The sequence below is a fragment of the Bos mutus genome, chromosome 1 (assembly GCF_027580195.1).
Source record: "Bos mutus isolate GX-2022 chromosome 1, NWIPB_WYAK_1.1, whole genome shotgun sequence".
NCBI lineage: Eukaryota > Metazoa > Chordata > Mammalia > Artiodactyla > Bovidae > Bos > Bos mutus.
The window spans coordinates 36518755-36540331 of NC_091617.1; positions in this window are offsets into that span (position 1 = coordinate 36518755).

Here is a 21577-nt window from a genome sequence, read left to right on the forward strand (position 1 = left end):
TTTTCATGTCCTTGACATATAATCTGGGTAGTAATGGGTAATTATTTATATATACTCCTATAAAAACTGATGGATTTTAAAAATGATTTTAAGGACTCATTTAGCTTTCAGCTACCAAAGTTAAATAAACCTAGTCACTTTAGAATCCTCATTTGAAAAATAATTTTAATTAAAATTCTAACAGTGATACACTTTTGTGATACAAAGTTAAAAACATTACATATAAGGTTAATATCTGCTTTGTTCATCACCCCTAATTTCCCAAAGGCAGCCTTTCTCAGGATTCATGCAGATCCATATAACCCTACAATGCATATGTGTATGTGCAAAAAAATATATGTGTGTGTATATGTATGTGTATGCTTTATATATATATATAAAATCTCATATATATAAAAATCCTATATATATGTATGAATACACACACACACATAAGCTTCCCAGATGGCTCAGTGATAAAGAATTCATGTGACAATGCAAGAGACCCAGGAGACACAGGCTTGATCCCTGGGTCAGGAAGATCCCCTAGAGGAGGAAATGACAACCTGTTCCAATATTCTTGCCTTGAAAATCTGATGGGTGGAAGAGCCAGGTGGGCTCTAGTCCACTAGTCACAAAGAGTTGGAAATGACCGAATGACTGAGCACACAGAAGCACATGTAAATATATTAGTTGTTGCTTAGTCCCTAAGTTGTGCCCAACTCTTTTGCAAGGAAAAGATAGGAAAAATATGTATATATTTCCAATATTGCATCCAAATTCCATGTCTATCAACATTCTAGCAAACCAAAATTTTTTACCATTAAGAACATTGTGTGATATAAATAAGAAATTGGAAACATAAAGAGTGGCATTTTTCACGATGTGATGTCCACTGTTCATGAAAAGAGCTAGTCCTCTGAAGATCACAATTACAGACCTTCATGTATGAGAAAGGAGGGACACAGTGTACATTTGGCTCACCACTTTCTTCCCTTAGAAAGACACTCGCGATTGCCTGGAGTAACTGTGTGCAAGGGGTTCCCTTACACAGGTTTGGTGCTTCTCATCCTCAGGTTTGGTGATTCACTAGGCAGCCTCTGGGGATTTTAAAAAAGTTGTCACACTCATAATTATGATTTATGGCAGTGAAAGGATACAGATTAAAATAAGCTAATGGGTAAGCTGCATGATGTGATCAAGGCAGGAGAATCATGGCAAATGTTTTCAAGTGTCCCAGTGGAGTCGCATGGACACGGTTAATTCCCCCAGCAATGATCTGTGACAACACACACAATGTGTTACCAACCACGGAAGCTCAGTAGATTCTTGATGCTTAGATTTTGTCCTGGGAGCCAGACATGTAGTGTCTACACGGACTGACCTAAGCTACTCAGATGCCAGCCGCTGGCATTTGAACAAAAGCATGCATTCACCATAAATCACATTGTCAGCATAAATTATCTAAAGATAGTGGCACCTATAGGTTCAGTGTCTCTAGGCATAAAAATCTACTCTTATCAGGTAGAATATCCAAGGACTCAACACTCACATCCCAGGACCAATCAAAAGCCAGTCCTGAAGATATTCTTTCTTGGGAACGTGTAGATTTCAACAACTCAGATCTACTGAGTTAACCCTTTCCTGCAGAGAATGACTTCTATTTCCAAAGTGAATGTCAATATAGTTATCTTACTCACTGGCCTGTCATTTACATCAGTAGAACAAATAAATTCCTGAGCAGAGAGACTGGACGGTAGTATGGTCTCACATATCATACTCTCTTTCTCCAATTCCTGGTGCAAACAAAAGCTGAAGACTACTTATGCTTGTCCTACATTGGAGCCACTGGAGGAGATGATCATGGATACAGTGGGCTTTTTGAGGAATACCAAGCTGTTCTCCAAAGAAATTACAACATTCAAAATCCCCACCAATAATATATGAGGGTTCCCAATTTCTGCACATCCTCACTAACCCTCTTTATTGTTCATCTTTTTTTATGATAGCCATTCTGGTGAGAGTGAATGGTCACACTGTGTTTTTGATTTGCATCCCCTAATGGCAACCCACTCCATTGTTCTTGCCTGGAGAATCCCAGGGATGGAGAAGTCTGGTGGGCTGCTGTCTCTGGGGTCGCACAGAGTCAGACACGACTGAAGCGACTTAGCAGCAGCAGCAGCAAGGAGGAATAATGTTGAGCATCTTTTCATGCTCTTGTTAGCATTTGAATGTCTTCTTTTAAGAAATGTTTTTTCAAATATTTGCTCACTTTTAAATTGAGTTAATACCTTTTTATTGGTGAGTTGTAAGAATTCTTTATATTTACTGGATTACAATCTTTTTTCTTTTTTTTTTAGATATTTGAATTACTGTCCGTCCCCAGTTCAACTTCAGAGCAAAGAACTCCCAAAAATGCTTCCTTCCATTTGACTGTAGTGGGATATCAAAGTGATTCTTGCTGTCCACCCCCAAAAAGATTATGATGAAAAGAGAATCAAACCAGGAGCCAGAACCCCTGATTTAGCCTCTTATCTTATAAAAAATATTGTGAGACACTGGGAAAGCTCCATTTCAATCTCTTTGAATACTGCTCCCATGTAAAATGAGGGAGTTGGAATAGATATCTCTAAGGTCCACTTCATATCTACAATTCTATGATAGTATGATAATTAGAGTCAAAGTATTTAAGTGTTCCTTGATGGCTTAAAACTGGAAGTTTAACCTTCATGCTAGAAACACATCTGATGTTGAAATTAGCTGATTTATTTTGAAAAAGCTTAGCTTTGATCTAATGCATAGATTCAGAATATCATGATGTGCTTTAAACACAAAGTTAAACACATAATGACAATCTGAAGAGAGAATAACTGTAACATACAAATTTTTAAAAAGAGTATATATAGCAATTTTGTTCTTAATTAGCCTGAGTTTCAAAAAGTCTTTGTAAAAATTAGATTGCCATTTGTTTGTTCTATTCCAAAGAGCCTTTACACAGAGTGCCAATTAATAGTTGTAATAGAGTATAGGTAAAGCTTTATTACAAACATATGTTTTTTTTTTTAATATTAATTGCAACTCATTATTAAACATTGTATTTATTTGTATTAAACTTTATTTTTCTGGGCTCCAAAATCAGTACAGACGGTGACTGCAGCGATGAAATTAAAAGACGCTTACTCCTTGGAAGGAAAGTTATGACCAACCTAGATAGCATATTCAAAAGCAGAGACATTACTTTGCCAACAAAGGTTCGTCTAGTCAAGGATATGGTTTTTCCTGTGGTCATGTATGGATGTGAGAGTTGGACTGTGAAGAAGGCTGAGTGCCGAAGAATTGATGCTTTTGAACTGTGGTGTTGGAGAAGACTCTTGAGAGTCCCTTGGATGCAAGGAGATCCAACCAGTCCATTCTGAAGGAGATCAGCCCTGGGATGTCTTTGGAAGGAATGATGCTAAAGCTGAAACTCCAGTACTTTGGCCACCTCATGCAAAGAGTTGACTCATTGGAAAAGACTCTGATGCTGGGAGGGATTGGAGGCAGGAGGAGAAGGGGATGACAGAGGATGAGATGGCTGGATGGCATCACTGACTCGATGGACGTGAGTCTGAGTGAATTCCGGAAGTTGGTGATGGACAGGGAGGCCTGGCGTGCTGCGATTCATGGGGTCGCAAAGAGTTGGACATGATTGAGCAACTGATCTGATCTGATCTGATTAAACATTTTTTTAAATAATTTAAAACTACATTGAAATTTTTTGGTTGACTTTAATAATAACTGGATTAAAACATGATGTGAAAGATTTTTTAAAACTTTTTTATTTTATATTGGAGTTCTCTGGGAGTTGGTGGTGGACAGGGAGGCCTGGCGTGCTGCGATTCATGGGGTTGCAAAGAGTCGGACAAGACTGAGCGAATGAACTGAACTGAACTGAACAGTTTATTAACAATGTTATGCTAGTTCTAGGTGAGGGACAAAGTGATTCAGTTTTTCTGATACATCTATCTATTCTTTTTCAAATTCTTTTCTCAAGTTGTTAAGCAAAGTTCCCTGTACTATACAATTGGACCTTTTGGTTATCCATTTTAAATATAGCAGTGTGTACATGTTTACCCCAAACTCCCTAAGATTTTTTATTTGAAATTATGATGAAAATCAATATAAATACAAGATTCACTTAACCAAAAATTGGACTCACTTTCAATGTGGATTACATTTCTGTATTTTGTCCTAGAAAGTTTCCCATTAGCTTATATTTTATTATATTTTCCTTTTATTATATTTCTGAGGATATTGTGCATTAATTGCCTATATCTTGTACTTAACTTTAGTCAAACTGACAAAAAGGAACATACCCAATAGCCCCCTGAAAACACTGATCTAAGATTTAGAATTTAAAACATTGTTTAAAACAGTTCCTCAATCTGATTCTCTCAAGATAAAGTCTATATGAAGATTTTAAAAATGAGATGTGAAAAGCAATTAGTGACAAAGTTGACAAACTTTCAAATTTTGTTTTAAAATAGATATATTACCAGCATTCTGAGTTTAATTTGTCCTAGTTTAGGGCAGTTACAGAGAAATTTGTTGAAAGATTAATTTTATGGACTGATGTATGCTAGGCATGCGAAGTCACTTAGTCATGTCTGACTCTTTGGAGAGCCTATGGACTGTAGCTGCTATGTTCTTCTGTCCATGGGATTCTGCAGGCAAGAATACTGAAGTGGCTTGCCATGCCCTCTTCCAGGGGATCTTCCTGACCCAGGGATCGAACCCACATCTCCTGGATTGGCAGGCAGATTGTTTAACACTGAGCCACCAGGGAAGCCCTTATGGACTGGTCTGTACTAAGTTGCTCAGTCGTGTACAAATCTCTGTGATACCATGGACTCTAGCCTGCCAGGCTCCTCTGTCTATAGGATACTCCAGGCAAGAACACTGGAGTGGGTTGCCTTTCCCTTCTCCAGGGGATCTTCCCAACCCAGGGATCAAACCCAGGTCTCCTGCATTGTAGGAAGATTCTTTACCATCTGAGCCACCAAGGAAGCTTATGGACTGGTAGGAACCTCCTATTTTCTCTTTCAATTTCTTTTTATATTATTATTATCTTTCTTTTCATCTTTAACAGCAAAGAATGTTTTAAGAAGTTGATGTAACAATAAAGTGTACAATTAGATTCCTGTCTCCAAGGTGCTTAAGATCCACTTGAAAACTCATAATGCTTACCAAAATAGGAAAAAAAAAAAAAAAAAAAAGGGATATACTCATTTGTCTTGTAGTGAACAGCACAAAAATAGTTTCAATTATGTATATAGCACGCATATGTGCTAAGTCACTTCAGTCATATCTGACTCTTTGTAACCCCACAAACTGTAGCCAGACAGGCTCCTCTGTCCATGGGTTCTCCAGGTAAGAATTCTGGAGTGGGTTGCCATGCCTCCTCCAGAGGATCTTCAAGATAGAACAAGTGAAAGTAGCTCAGTCGTTTGTGACTCTTTGTGACCCCGTGGACTATACAGTCCGTGGAATTCTCCAGGCCAAAATACTGGAATGAGTAGCCTTTCCCTTCTCCAAGGGATCTCCCCAACCCAGGGATTCAACCCAGGTCTCCTGCCTTGCAGGTGTATTCTTTATCAGCTGAGCCACCAGGGAAGCCCAAGAATACTGAAGTGGGTAGTCTATCCTTTCTCCAGTGGATCTTGCCAACCCAGTATAGAACCGGGGTCTCCTGCATTGTAGGTGGATTCTTTACTAGCTGAGCTACCAGGGAAGTCCCTCAAGATAGCATAGTCAGATACTAATGAGTAAATCATAGATCTTTTCTATAAGTAAAAAGGTATAAAGTTTTGAAATATGCTTTTTACATATTAATAAAATAAATAAGGTCAGAACAGTGTTCTTGAATACAGTATTGCACATTTTTATTTAAAGACATGAGGTTGAAAACATATTTAAGAAAATGAGTACATTCAGTCTTGTAAAGAGGAGGCAAGCAAAACAACTGCCTTGAAAGTGTGTTGTAATTTGTATTTACCAGCTAAGGAAGCATACCTAGAGAAGAGGAATAATCTAGGGGAAGGGAATCCTTTAGGGTAACTGGAGCTTCTGTGAATGAAAAGTGTTACTTATTGTATCATTTAACAAAGGATGTTGCAGCCATCAAGCCACTAATGCCACCCCAGCTGGTGAACCCTGAGGGAACTCAGTTCAGTTCAGTTCAGTTCATTTGCTCAGTCATGTCCACCTCTCTGCGACCCCATGGACTGCAGCACTCCAGGCTTCCCTGTCCTTGACCAACTCCTGGAGCTTGCTCAAACTCATGTCCACTGAGTAGGTGATGCCATCCAACCATCTCATCCTCTGTCATCCCCTTCTCCTCCTGCCTTCTATCTTTCTCAGCATCAGGGTCTTTTCTAGTGAGTCAGTTCTTCGCATCACGTGGCCAAAGTATTGGAGCTTCAGCTTCAGCATCAATCCTTCCAATGAATATTCAGGACTGATGTCCTTTAGGATGGACTGGTTTGGGGTAGAGACAAATGGGCTGCTGGCTGCCAACCCTCAGCTACTGAAGTCAACAATGCACCCTGAGGGCATCCAGGATAGAGAAAAGCAGAATGCTGGTCTTATAAAGTTAAGGTGTGTAACAAAGGAATGAATTCAGTGAGCCCAGACTCTAGCAACTTCCCATACATAGAAAAGTGCAAACTGCATTAACTTGAGGTATCTGGTTTTCTTTAATTAACGGTTTTCTTTTGAAGCTTTGACTACCTGGTCTTTCTTACAAAAAATCTTATATATCCTGGCTCCACCCTTGACTCTTCAGAGCAGTCCTCAGTTTCACCTGCCAAATAAAGCATAATTCTCAGCTTTTAGGTTGTGTGTGTTTTCCCGTTGACATCTTCAAAAAGAGCCCCTAAATCTTCAAAGACTGGGTCAGAACACCACCAGAGTCAGACCCTTGTCAATAAAGAAGGTTGTAAATGATAAGATAAAAGGTTTTCTCTCTTTTTTTGCCTGACCTTTGATGATTGTATAATCTAGGATCTTAGTTTTGTCCTCAAACCATACCAGTGGTTCTAATCAAAATTCACTTGGGGTGATTATTTTAAAATAAACTCTAGAATGATGTGATTTTAAACTTCATGACATAATGTGATAATAGCTGAATTATTATTATCATTCAGGAAAATGTATATCGTTGTATTTTTATCTCGTTAAACACTATTAGCTCTTGTGTTCTCCAGCCAGAAGTTTCGCTGGAATGGTGACAGAGAAGGAAAGATGCCCAGATTAAAATATGTTATGATATATCACACAATAGTGATAGCCAAAACCACAAAGCCAATCAGTGACAGACGGAACTATTTTGTTAACACTGTTCCAGATTCTGGATTATAAACTTACAGCAAATTGAAAATAAGTCATAAAAATTTAAAGAGCTGTAAATACATGATATGTGTGGCAAATAAGGTAAATGATTTAAAATCTAAAATGTATTGATTTAAATTATGATGGAAATTAGTATATAATACACGATCAAAAAGTATATAAGAGAGAATTCTGGACATGACAGATTTCTTGTGATAATTATTATTTTTTTAAACAATTGATCCCCTTCATTCAAAATCATTTGCACAATTGACAAGGACAAATGATTTATTTATAACTTTGCTTAAAATTATTTTCTTAATCCACAGATTAAAAACATAAACTCACCTCTATTCTACAATACCTTAACATTACATAAGGCTGAAAAATACTTATACAGCCTGGTATTTGAATAAACAAGTGGAATTTGCTTTCAATTTCATAAGAAGAATAACATTATTACACATTAATCACCTTATTGTGGTAATCAAAGTCCAAGTATTTAACATCTTGTTTTCAAAAGGGCACAGTAGAATTTTCAGAAATTTGAATCCAGGAAACATCCTTGTAACTTTTAAATTGCATTGACTTAGTTTAAATAACTATTGGATGATTTTAATAGAAATAGTTCACTTCTATCATATTGTTGTTCTTTCCCTTTTTTCTCTTTTATCTATTTCATCTTGTACCTATGGTAGTTTGGGTCTTATAATTCCCAGTTTCTGTTGTCTTCAGTGATAAATTATGGATTCTGAAGTAGATCTAAAAAAAACAGACAGAATTTTAAAGTAGGGAGGTAAAGGGTTTGATGATATAAAGATGTTAACATATTTGAACTTAGTACTGCCTATGATCCCTCTTCAGGAAGCAAGAATGAGGCACCTAAAGGTCATGATGTTGAAAGTAATTCAGGAAATGTAAAAAACAAAAAAGAATAGGTAAAGACAAGAAAAGAAATACTTGAGAACTTATAGCAAGAAGATAAAATAATAAGAATGATTCTATGTTGTGTCATCTATCACAGATGCCAAAGCAATAGGAACTATGAAAGGCTATTGTTAACATATGGTAATGTGTAGACTGATGCTAATTAGACAAGTTTTACTGCATGCAGAGTCTGGCTTTTGCAGTTCTTGGTAGTCATAAACATAAGGAGTTACTGATTTAATGACAGGCAGAATTTCCTGCTGAGCCAGGAAAAAAGATAATGGTTTAGAGATTAAAGTTTAAAGTGTTAACTAGGAGATATATTCAAAACAACTAACAGGGATCAATTTTTCTAGAGGAAAAACATATTTGTATTAGTTTAAAAATAGAATAGAAAGCAGTGACACTATTTATAACTTAATTTGGTTATTTACTAAACAACAGAAACTTTTAAACTTTTCCCCTCTTTTTTTGGCTGAGAAAAGCACTCCCACAAGAAAGGATTAAAAAGGATACCATCAGGATATCCTACTGAGCTGTTTCTGAAAATCAATTCAGGAAGACGGAGTAGGCAGTGTGTGTGTGTGTGTGTGTGTGTGTACCTGTGTTTAAAAGAGGGTGACAAAAATATTTTATGAAAATAGAGAAAATCTCAGTCTTGTCACTGTTCTTCGGAAGACAAATTGTTCATATCACCATTAGCCACAGTTCTACTAAATTTCACCACAGGATACCTACCCTTGCATTCTTGACTTGTTCCTTTGAGACAACATAAAAAGGAGACTTTATAACAGGATTGTAAAACATGAGGCCCTTAGGTATTTTAAGTTACTATACATATATATTTTGAGTATAATTTTTTCAGCAGAAAAATATATTTGTTTTTCCCTGTATTGCTAATATTTATCCCCTGCTCAGAAAAACAGATCTGAGAAAATAAGAAATAAGAAAAGTATTGTGAAATTACCTAATATACACATAGTGATGACTGCTGTCTGTAAATTGTTATAACTGAAACATTTCTCCTGGAGGTGACATTGAGAAGGTTCATGTGGGCACTCACAAAACAGGCTGCAACCGCTTTGTCTTTATACAGTTTATTATGCCCTACCAGAAATGAAGTTTTATTTTATATCTTAAGTAAAACTCTATAAATTATCCCAGAATACTGAGTCTAAGAAAAATTAATTAATTTCTTTAAGGTCACAAGGTTAATTAGTATGAGAGATGAAACCAAATTTCTAGCTCTTCCGGTTCATTCCTCTTTGGTCTCCATTACATTATCCATGGAACACTGAATTTACAAAGGAAAAGGGCAAAACACAAAAGTGCAGTCAGGTAGAAGAAACAAAAATTGTAATCGTGACTTGTTTGTTTTCTGGAAGAATAGAGAATGGTAACTTTCTATATTACATCTAACTTCACCTTGAATTGTACAACCCTCCATTTTCCCCCTCTCGGCATTACCACTGTTCTACACTTGATTAGTCATTGATACTAGATCCCCAGTAGCTGGAAAGAGCACCTGATGCAGAGCAGATACCAGTGAATATTTACAAAATAAATAAATCATATTTTGTTTCTCCAAAACTAATGTTTTTAACCTACCAAACGAATTAAGTCAAGCCTTGAAACTGAACCACCCATATTGACAAATTGTCTGTTAGCTAAACATGGTTTGAATCAATTTACTGTTGTTTTATAACTGTCACTCTATGGAAATCTATTCATGGGATACATTAGAGTGTCAAACATCCTGGACTAACAGTAAATATGAAAGTGAAAAATGTCAGATTTCTTCTGGCTGCAGTACAATTAAATACTTGTGTTAAACATGGAGCATATTTTGTCTGACATAGGAAGACACTTGCCTGCCCATTCTCTCACACTAAACAAAAGTTAACTAAATGTTAAAGAGCCAAAAGTAACTAGGTGATACGCCATTTATTCCTTTTAATCTGTTGTTATATCATTCTATTGCATAGCTATTCACTATTTTACTATCTCCTTTAGTATATAAGTTGTGCTTTAAAAATAGCCTTGGGCATATCTTGTTTTCTTATGTAGCTTGATAGATTCTGTTACAATTATGCTTGTTATTTCAAGTAGAATGCATGTGTTATTGATGAAAATACCCTCTTTGAAAAGGATGTATCACAGCAGTTAAAGTTTACGATAGAATGTGTGATGAGTTGGTCTTGATTCAATCACTACTGAATAGAGATATAAACTTGCAATAGGACCATTGCATGGGACTCAGACATGTTCCACAGGATGTCTGGCCATGGAGTGAATGGAAGGACGAAGTGTGTGTTCTCTCTTTCACTGGGGAAATGTTTCTCCCACCAAGGCCCTTTACACTCACAGACCGCTTTTCCCTCTAGGTTGGTGTCCATTAATCTTACCACCTCCTGCCCAGCTGAGTCAGCACTTCAGATTCAGCACTTTGTCTCCACAATGAGCAAATGGCTCTTTAGTTGTCAGGGCTTGCCCATGAGAAATAACCAGCACAGTGGGAAAGCCTTGAACATTTACAGTTCAAGAAGACATTAATAATTTTGGTCAAAATAAATAAACTTCTTTGGCTATTTGGTATCAGTATAGATAATCTTAATGCTGAGAATGGTGTGACTATTTCTCCAGGAAAAATTAAAATTTTATTTCCTCAAAAAAGAAACACAAATAAGTAAAGATGTCTACCCATTCCCCCTTGTGAAATAAACTCATTCAAAATACATAAGCACCGCTGAGCTGCATGTATGTTTAATTCATTCACTGTTTGCATATTTGGGGATACATTTTATTTTCTATTAATAACTTATTTTCTCTTCTTCATGGAGGGGGACATCTCAACAGTCTTTAGCACAGTCATTGACTTCACGCAGAATTAAAAGATCATGATAAATCACCTACTACATCTTGCTAAAGAAACATAAACAGTTTCTGAAAAGCTACAGATTTCTAGATAAGCTAAGTTCCAAATATTTCACATATAATGCACATATCTGAAAACAACAAAATTTTCTAAGTGCATACTTTCCCCAGATTGCCAGATTCATTGATCCTGGGCTTAGGGCTAGATCCTTTAAAATCTGTACTACAGTTTGGGTTACAACTGCTTGATATTTGTTTAATAAACAACTGCTCAATATTAAGCATACATAACCTTAAGAGAACATCAAATTACAGGGCAGGATAAAGCAACAGATATCTTCAGATGGATGGCATTTACTCAGTGCTTCCTGTGTATCCCCCTCTTAAAAATTTGTTACAGATTTCATTCTATAGTCCTTAGCTGGATGCTTCTTAGATTAATCAACGTTAAAACCCTTGAGAGCAGACAACATACCTTGTATATATGTTTACAAATATAGTGGTATCTGGCCCAAAGAAAATGTAACCAAGTTTCTTGAATTTAATGATGGAGAAATAGTGCTGCCTGGCTGCAGGGTTTTGAATGCATGTGCACTGACTTGAACTAGCTATTCTCAAACTTTAGTGTGAGGGAGTTTTGTAAGGTATTCATGTGAACCTTCTTTTCAGGGGCCCCATACACAGGTCTTCCTGTTTAGTGGCTTCAGAATCTGAATTGTACCAGGCATCGGACACTGACACAGGTGTTTCCTGGAGTATTTGGAAAATACTGCCTTTTAACACTTATAGCATGTTGTCTTCCTTGAGCCCACCAGTGTATTGTTATGAAGAGAATGTTTAGAACAATGCCCTTTTACACTCCGTATGGCTTCGACGGTGTTGCACTTTCGCCCATGCGTTCGCATGGAATAAGGCAGGAAGTCTCTGAGCAGGAAGCACGGCTGATTGACAACTAGTAATAGTGGACGGTTGGCACTAATTCTTGTGCCTCATTTGCATAAGGGATTTTGAAACATGGAAGCTAAAGTGTCTGTGGCATTTTCTGCCAACCAATTACCTGTCTGACAGGAGGGTGTCACTGCTCATCAGTGCTGCAAGAGTGTAAGCTGGTACTCGTGCAATCAATGGGAAGTGAAATATTACCTGGGAGAGTTACCTTCCTGGGAGTAATTACTGTAGGTGTCAACAAGGCTGGGAAAAGAAGGGGGTCTCTTTGCTGGTCTATGAGTAAAGGTGAATGATGAAAGGGCTGGTTTTGATGATCATCTAAATCTCACGTCCCGACTCTCTGTTTACTTGTGTATCACTGATTATAAGAGCCAAACAAAGGCTAAGAAATCAGATAGTACTTAAGCAATTAAAAACAAAATCCCTATTCCTTATTCCATGAATTCCTGAGTCATTCTTACATGAAACTACTCTTGTGAAATATAATGTTCCTGAGTAGATTTCAAGAGCCAAAAAAAGAGGATTAAGGACAGGAGGAATCATTAGGAAAGAGTTGGACAAGAACTTAAGAGAAAAAAAGAAAGAAATTGGAGTCCACATTTTCTGGAGCACCTGGGATTTCAGTTTATGCTTCCCCAGAGATTTGCCAACTTCCTTCACAAATTTGACCCTATTCTCAGTCCTTCCTTTTTGCTCTCCTGGCTTCAGATTCTCATGCTGACTACATGCCTCCCTCACAGAAAAACAAGCACACCCCTCATTTCTATAAACTTTTCCTCTTTGTTACTGCCATAAAATTGCAGTTTGGAGCCCCCTCTTGGAGATGGAACATGTTTGAACACTTGAAGTGGTAAGTAGAGGCCTTTTCATCTGGTTTATATAGCTCAGAGTTCACCACCATCATCAACACTGATCAGAGTTTTGTAGTTCTGTTCTGTGTTAACCCTCTCAGACCCCAGTGGCCTCTGGGAGACCTGACCCCTACTTTGAGACACAATGAACTGGAAATAATAACTCCCATATGGGAGAAGAATACTTCAGCCCCAAGAGCTTATCAAGCTTTGTTTTTTCTATGACTGCTAAGAAAAGGAGTGTGTATTGGAAGCAATTCTCTCAGCTTATAGCTATTTTGATAGGGGGTCTATATTTAATAAAGGTTAAATCCATTGAAACTGAGTCAAAGGCACTTTTCATGGCCAACAATTTCACCTACTTTAGAAGCCTGTCTCTTCCCACTCTCCCCAGGTCTACTCAAAGCGAGAAATGGGCAACCTTGCTTTGTTTAATAGGCAAATGGCCCTTCCCCCAGATAATATGAATAAGTATTTTCAATCTGAACTTGTTCATCACTCTTATATGTCTCTCTTCAGCACAAAAAAGAAAGCTCTTTCGGTAATTGCAAGACTTAATTAGCCAGTGTTCACACAAAGGCTTCTTTTGTTCACCTATCAACAGGCTGCTTTCATTGATGGTTCTCTGACTCTCTGAAGACTATTCTTTTACCAAGTTTTACATAGACTTCTATTTTCAGCTTCAGAGGCCTATGATATAAGTGCTCTGCATTCCAGCCCCCAGTGTCTTTTTCTCTGCCTCATCCTGTTTATAGATCACTCCTTCCATGGCTGATTGCAATTTGATCACCTTCCCAGTCTGCCAATTCCTTGCCTTTAGTGGTACAGAAACAAAATTTCAAAACAGCTGTGATGCTGTGGCAAGAAAGGTCCACTAAAAAGCTGATTTCCTTCCAGTTCCATTGTCCCTACTTTGAGTCAGAGTTATTGCATAGTAAAGAAAGAGCACAAATGTGAACCTCTGAAAAATACCAGAAAATATGTACTGGTGCCTACTTTATCCAAATTTAAACTATATTTCTTTTATAAATGAAAGGGGTGAAATTACATTCTATATCAGTCCATTGAATTTTTTTTAAGTGTATATCCTTTATTAGCTAATCCTTTACTGCTAATGTTTAGCAATCACATTCTGAATATTACCAGATATTATTGCCTTTGAAATTACCTCTTTTCTGTCCTCTGTTTATGTAAATCCTACTGCAACATTTCATGACAATTTTTATGTTGATATTTAAAAGGTTTCTCTCCTAGAGATTACTGTTTTCTTTCCAGGGTAATAAGCTTAAAATTTATTTACCTTTGGAGTCTGACATCCATAGACTCAAATCTGTAGTAATTCTGCTACTAACATTAAAAAAATTCCTGGAACCTCAGTTGTTAGTGAAGAGGAAGTTCTCACTACATAGGATATAGTAATCCTTCCAGAAAAAGGTTCTTATTATCATGATTATTCCTATCCTGTGACATGTGCTGCTTGTAATTTTCATTCTGAAATCTGAATATCTATTATATTCAAAAGTATAGATTCCTGTATAAAATAGAAAGCTTTTGAAGTCCTTGTGTTTCCCTTGTGGCTCAGCTGATAAAGAATCCACCTGCAATGCGGGAGACCAGGGTTTGATCCCTGGGTTGGGAAGATCCCCTGGAGACAGGAACAGCTACCCATTCCAGTATTCTGGCCTGGAGAATTCCCTGAACTGTATAGTCCATGGGGTCGCAAAGAGTCAGACATGACTGAGTGACTTTCACTTTCACTTTGAAATCCTTAATTGCATCTATAAAGCTTTCTGTTAAGTCTATTAACCATAAATATGAGTTTATGTTGCCAAAACATTTTAATTTGAAAGATAATACAAAGCTCAGAGAAATATGTTCTAAAATCATAAAATTTTTATTACAATAAATATGCACTCAGTAATCTTGAATTGTCATCAAACACTATTAGAGTCAGTCAGGATATTTTTCACCTGCTTCAGAAGAGAACTCTTCTGAAATTTGCTAATGGAATACCAGTTCTGACATTTTCATGAGTGTTAGGTTGCAAAGGGTTTCATTTGGAATTGAATAATATTAAAGTGGTTTATGTGTATATGTTTGAATTTGTGCTTTTCTGCTATAATTCTCAGATTTTGATATGCTGGCCCATTGTTCTTTACAAGATGCTAAAACATATTAACTCTCTTCAATTAGCTGGACAGGGAAACATCTTTCCAGAAATCTCTTTGAAATGTTTCTTATGAAATTAATGTTATATGGTGCACATTATTCTAATTCACCATTGCTTTTTTCTGAGACTTTCAACTCTGTACATGACTTTAACCATTCAGCAGCACTTTAATCAAATATCAGAAACAAAACTGGTGTTATTTTTTTTAATTCTTCTAATGAAAGAAACTTTTTATAATTCTCAGAAGGTGTTTAATTTCACTACACTGCTTCATCACTCTTTGTGTGCTGTATGTCCCTGTACATTCTTTTTTTCGCAACCATAACTGCAAGAACATACTCTACATCTTTTGTTTATCATAAATTTTCAAGTGTGACCACTTTTTGAAAGAAGCATCATCCTTTTTTCAGTTCAGAGGGAAGTCATTTCCTTGATTTGAAGATCTTTGTGCAGACACAGATTTGTTTACTGATGGATTTATTTGTACATCCAACTAGCTCATTTTATAGCCACATATCTATGGTTAATTTCTTCTTTTACAGTCTAGCCGATGCTATCAACAGTACTCTATAAAGTTACTTGGAGTACACGCTCTTCCAGCTTATTGCAGAATGTACTTATTAAAATAATATTTAAATAAAACATGTAGGGTTAAATATTATTTTCTATCATCATGAAAGTGATAGTCTCAGGAAGAAATAAATCACCCACAGCTCACAGTAAACAAGTTTATAACAGTGTACTGTGTTTAGTTCCAGACAGTTTTTTATCAAGGTTAAATCTAGTTTTTAAGCAGACCCATTTGTGATGACTTGCTCTGCATATAAACTATTAAACTCTCAATTGTATTGATATTTTCTCCACTATTTTTCTTGATAAATATTTTGAATATCATCCACTGGGGAGGAAAACATGCCCTGTGGAATGGAGAGAGGACACACCAATACCCAGACCTCAGAAGACCCTCTGTACAATTCAATCATTAAGGCAGACATCCTTTCAAATGCAATAAACAATGTAAGGAAGCTTATGATACATCTAAGAGGAATAATAATAAGGTGAGGCACTGCACATGGGGTGGTCAGGGAAAGATCATGCCGTGTTACACCATTTAAAGTCAGAGTTTAAACATTTCTGAAAAATTATAGTGATGGAACAAGCAGCAATGAGTTTGATTACACATTACACGTGAATGACTTTAGGGCATTTTATGAGGGAAGATTTGAAGTCTACTTTCCTATTTTTCTAAATCTGTTTAAACAGTCATTTGTTTGAAAAGTGAATGGTAAATAAGGTTGTATGAATGCTTAATTGTTTGAATTGAATTTGAGCTCTTTTTGGTACGTACTCTGCCATTAGTGAGATATAGTACTACAATTAAGTTAAAAGCCTATTTTTCCTTCTCTCTTGAAATTGTTTGCAAACTTTTTTTTTGAATCTGAGAGTTTTATCACTCTGTTTCACATATAAACAAGATGAAAGAGAACCTTCCTTTCAGTTGTCATAGTCTGCTATTACAGACTGGGTTGATTTGACGTGGTGAAAATACATTCTTATTACATTAAAATTCACTTTAAATAAGACAAACATATCTGCATTTTAAATTCACTAAGTAATTTAGAGAAAATAGTGGACATGAATGCTATTTGGAAAATGAAAATATTCAGTAAGACCAGAATATCCTTTGATTATATTTGATTGGGGTTAACAAAAAGAAAACTTGATCTTGAGAAGAGAAATGTTGCAAGGACACATTTTTATTGAGCTGATGCTGTCATCTGTCTCTTAATTTTGTTTCAGGAAAATCAGCAAGGTTATTATTTAAACCTGCTTATGTTGAAAGACAAGTAGTTAAATTTGAAGCACAGTTTATTGTGGATTTTGACATCCTTGACTTTCAGCTCCTTTTCCCTCCTTTATTCATATTCCTTAAAAACGTATTCCATCTATTCATAACTGCAAGCAGATTCTGATTTAGTCTTATTTCTTCAAACTCAATTATATTACACTCTTATTACACTCTTTTTCAGTGCAATCATTTACTTCTCACAGCTACTTGGAGTGGGGTGGGGTGTCAGTCAGTATTTAAAAATCTCCATTTTTACCCAGCTCTCAGAATAAATGTGAAAATTTTGTAATGACTTACAGCACTCCTTCCTCTAGGGAACTTTTAACATAAATCAATCCTTTTCAAGAATAGGGGATAAAGACCAGTTTTTGATTGTTGAACCTTCTCAATATCCTTAAAACCACTGTATACATAGACTTACTTACCTTCCATAAGGACAATCCAGCAAGAGATTCAGAATTAATTTAGCTTTTTATTGAACAAATGTAAATATTATATCACACAACTCATGATTAAACACTCAGTTCAGTTCAGTTGCTCAGTCATGTCCAACTCTTTGTGACCCCATGGACTGCAGCATGCCAGGCCTCCCTGTCCATCACCAATTCCCAGAGTTTACTCAAACTCATGTCCATTGAGTCAGTGATGCCATCCAATCATCTCGTCCTCTGTTGTCCCCTTCTCCTCCCACCTTCAATCTTTCCCAACATCACAGTCTTTTCAAATGACTCAGTTCTTCACATCAGGTGGCCAAAGTATTGGAGTTTCAGCTTCAACCTCAGTCCTTCCAATGAACACTCAGGACTGATCTCCATTAGCATGGACTGGTTGGATCTCCTTGCAGTCCATGGGACTCTCAAGAGTCTTCTCCAACACTACAGTTCAAAAGCATCAATTCTTCAGCACTCAGCTTTCTTTATAGTCCAACTCAAATCCATACATGATTACTGGAAAAACCATAGCCTTGACTAGATGAACCTTTGTTGGCAAAGTAATGTCTCTGCTTTTTAAAATGCTGTCTAGGTTGGTCATAACTTTCCTTCCAAGGAGTAAGCATTAAACACTAGTACAGATTAAACACTAGTACAAAACTAAAGCAAAGTGTGGACCCAAAACTTTGTTCTATACTTAAATATGAATATACTCATTAAGGTGACAAACAAATGTTAACTATAAGTATCCATGAGAAATAAAATGTTATTGAAAGTCTCTACAAAATAATTTTAAGATGAATTCCTAAGTAATAACCAATATCAATAAGGCCATGTTTCCTTAGACATAGAAACTATTCCAACAGTGTCCTAAATTTCTAAACATCATTCCTTTTCTTGGAAAACAGGAAGAGACTTACAGGAACAAAGACACAACTCTGACTATATTTTGGGGCAAGGCAGGGAAAAAAGACTAAAATGTTGCAGAATCTCTAAATGTACTGGTGAAATATCCAGTAAGATACGATGGTGACTACCTTATAACTACAAAATATTCTATGCACATATTTAAAATTTTTAAAATATTTTTCATACTCATTATTCCCTGTAAAAATCTTCATTTACATTAAATATTAAAAATAATATTCTTATTTTCTATAACTGTAGAGTCATGCAGGGCATTAAGAAGATGTGAGAAAGGCAGTATCAAGTTGAATGAGATTTAGTTTTCATGACACAAACTTAACATACTTTTTTAACTTGGAAAAGAATTAAGAGTGGCCTAATACAAAATTTTCCTGATATCTGTACAAAGCTGCACACAATTGGCTATTGATTCTCACAATAGTCTGTCTATGAAACTTGTGTGGTCCCTCTTAGGAAGTCAAACACAGATAATGACAATAGCACTTACTATAAAAGTCACATTTTTGATCCATTTGCTGCCTCCAATTTGTAGTTTAAGTTTCCCTTTATTAAGAAAAACAGGCTGATGTAAAAATCACATCCTAGACAGTACACTCTCAGCTCCTCCAATTTTCCACGGAACCACTGGTCACCACACACATTGCTGTCAAATTGTTCTGCTTCTTGTCAGCTGCACACTGGCAGGACAGGAGGCTGGTCATACGCTAATTAGGAGGACAGACTTTGTAAAGTCCGTTCTGAGAAATAGAGGTGCCAAGTAATAGCTCGTGTAATAAAGTTATTTAAGGAGAAAGGGCAAGGGTTGAAAAACGACAGAATAGTATTTTTAATGTCTTTGGACCAGGATGTTGAGAGAAATTTGTTTTCAGGATGACTCCAAGGTTAAAGTGAATTTCTTCCCTGAAGCCGAAAAGGCTAAAATATGGGTCCATTTAGAAATGATGCCTTTAGAAAAAAATCCACATCTATAAAATTCCTCATGTGGATTTGGCTAAATATCTCTGTTTTTCTGGAATAATTATAGGCTAATAAAGGTACTAAATTCATAGAAAAGACATTAATCTAGTTTGACAGAAATAATAAACAGTGTAAACTTGCAGTACATTGAAAGTCCCATAGCAAATTGATCTTTTAATATTGTTTGTTATGTATGAAAAGTGAAATAGTGAAATAAGTAGAAATTTTGCCTTATTTGAATAAGTTGGTTTGTGCTGAGTATTGCTTAACATAAAGTTAAGACATTATGCAAAAAGATTCTTTTAAAATATCTTATTTATGACTATAGAATAGTATGAAAATGAAAATGGATTAAAAGACCATACAAATGATAAAAAGCATATAAACGTATTGATTTTGTGTTTATATCACAAGTATATATGAATATATACAAGATAAACAGGAAGACTATTTATAAACACCTTTAAAGCAGTTATCTCTTGATAATAAAATTGGTAACTTTAGTTTACCCCTATTCTATATGACTCTACTGAGAATGATTTATTTATTAATAATTACAATATAATTGTTAAAATCTTTTACTTTTGAAATTTTGGAAAATAGGTGAAGCACTAAGTAAAATGAACTGATTACTAAAGAATTTATAATTTAAATAATATCCACAGTAACAAAAAAAGAGGCTCATGGGTTCATATTTTAGCACCAGTTTAAATATATTTAAAATTAAATAAGATCATGACAGCAAAAAAGAAAGCACTCCTTCCTTTCCTGGTAATATATTAGGAGTACTGAGAAGATTTAAAGTATCAAGGAATTTATAATGTTTAGAAGCATATTTAACAGCTAAGATGCTTATGTCAAAACAAGCTTCAGCAAAATACCTAAATTTTCAAAGATATTTGTCACAATGAGCTACTCACACAACATTTGATGACAACTTTTAGAAATAATTTAACTGATTACTTTTACTAAAAAGACAAACTATTCTTCATACAGTTGTCCTTGTATTAATCATAGATTAAAAAAAACTGAGGAGGTAAAATAATTTAGTGAGGTTCAGTTCAGTTGTTCTGTCACTCAGTCATGTCTGACTCTTTGCAACCCTATGGATTGTAGCACACCAGGCTTCCCTGTCCATCACCAACTCCTGGAGCTGTTCAAACTCATGTCCACTGAGTCGGTGATGCCTTCCAACCATCGCATCCTCTGTCATTCCCTTCTCCTGCCTTCAATCTTTCCCAGCATCAGGATCTTTTCCAGTGAGTCAGTTCTTTACATCAGGTGGCCAAAGTATTGGAGCTTCAGCTTCAGCATCAGTCCTTTCAATGAATATTCAGAATATTTAGTGAGGTAGGTATATATATTATTGTTATTCAACTTGGCACTCAGGAAATTATGAATGGATGAAAAATTAAACTACATTGTTCTAAACTATCTAAGAATCAAAAACCATGATAAAGTAAACTATGAAGAATATCAATTCCATTCTTGACAGTGTATTTTAAATAGTTACAATAGTGATTTTTTAAAATAACTGTAATTGAAAAAATAATTTTATGCATACACAAAAATTATGGGACATAGCCTTCCGGGCATGATTTTAATTTTTAATTAATTTTCAATATATAAACAAAACTACTCAATTTAAAGCAAAAGAAAAATAGAGAAATATGGGAAAAATCTCATGATCACACCACACAAACTCTATTAATTTTTAAGTTTTTAATTAATACAAATGCAAATTTTAAAGATAAACAAAATGTAAAGTTACAGAGATTGATAAGTGTTTCCTTATTGTTGCTTTGTAGGTTGTAGTGGCATATTCACAAGTGAAAAATTACAAAAGTAAATCTTACACTAGCTTAACCAAAAAGGAGACAAACTGAAATGAATAACTTGGCTGAAGGTGCTGGAAATTGATTCTAGTGACTCATCAAATCTCTGTCTCCCTCTCTCTATCTTTTGGCTGCACGTTCTCCATACATGTTGGTCTATCTTCCCATCTAAGCCACCCCAATGGAAAGAGAACTTCTCCATCCAAAGGCCATACAAGAGATCAGGAAAGAACTTATTACTCCAATAAGCCATGCCTCCCTGTGTTTGCTTGTCTATTTCTTTAATCTTGGGGCAGTGTTGTACCCCTATGTTCTCCACTCTCTGACAGATTTCTGAAAGAGTTGTTGATATTTAAGTCTGTTTAGGGCTTCCCAGTCAATCCTAAAAGAAATCAACCCTGAATATTCATTGGAAGGACTGGTGCTGAAGCTGAAGCTCCAAAAAATTTGGCTACCTAATA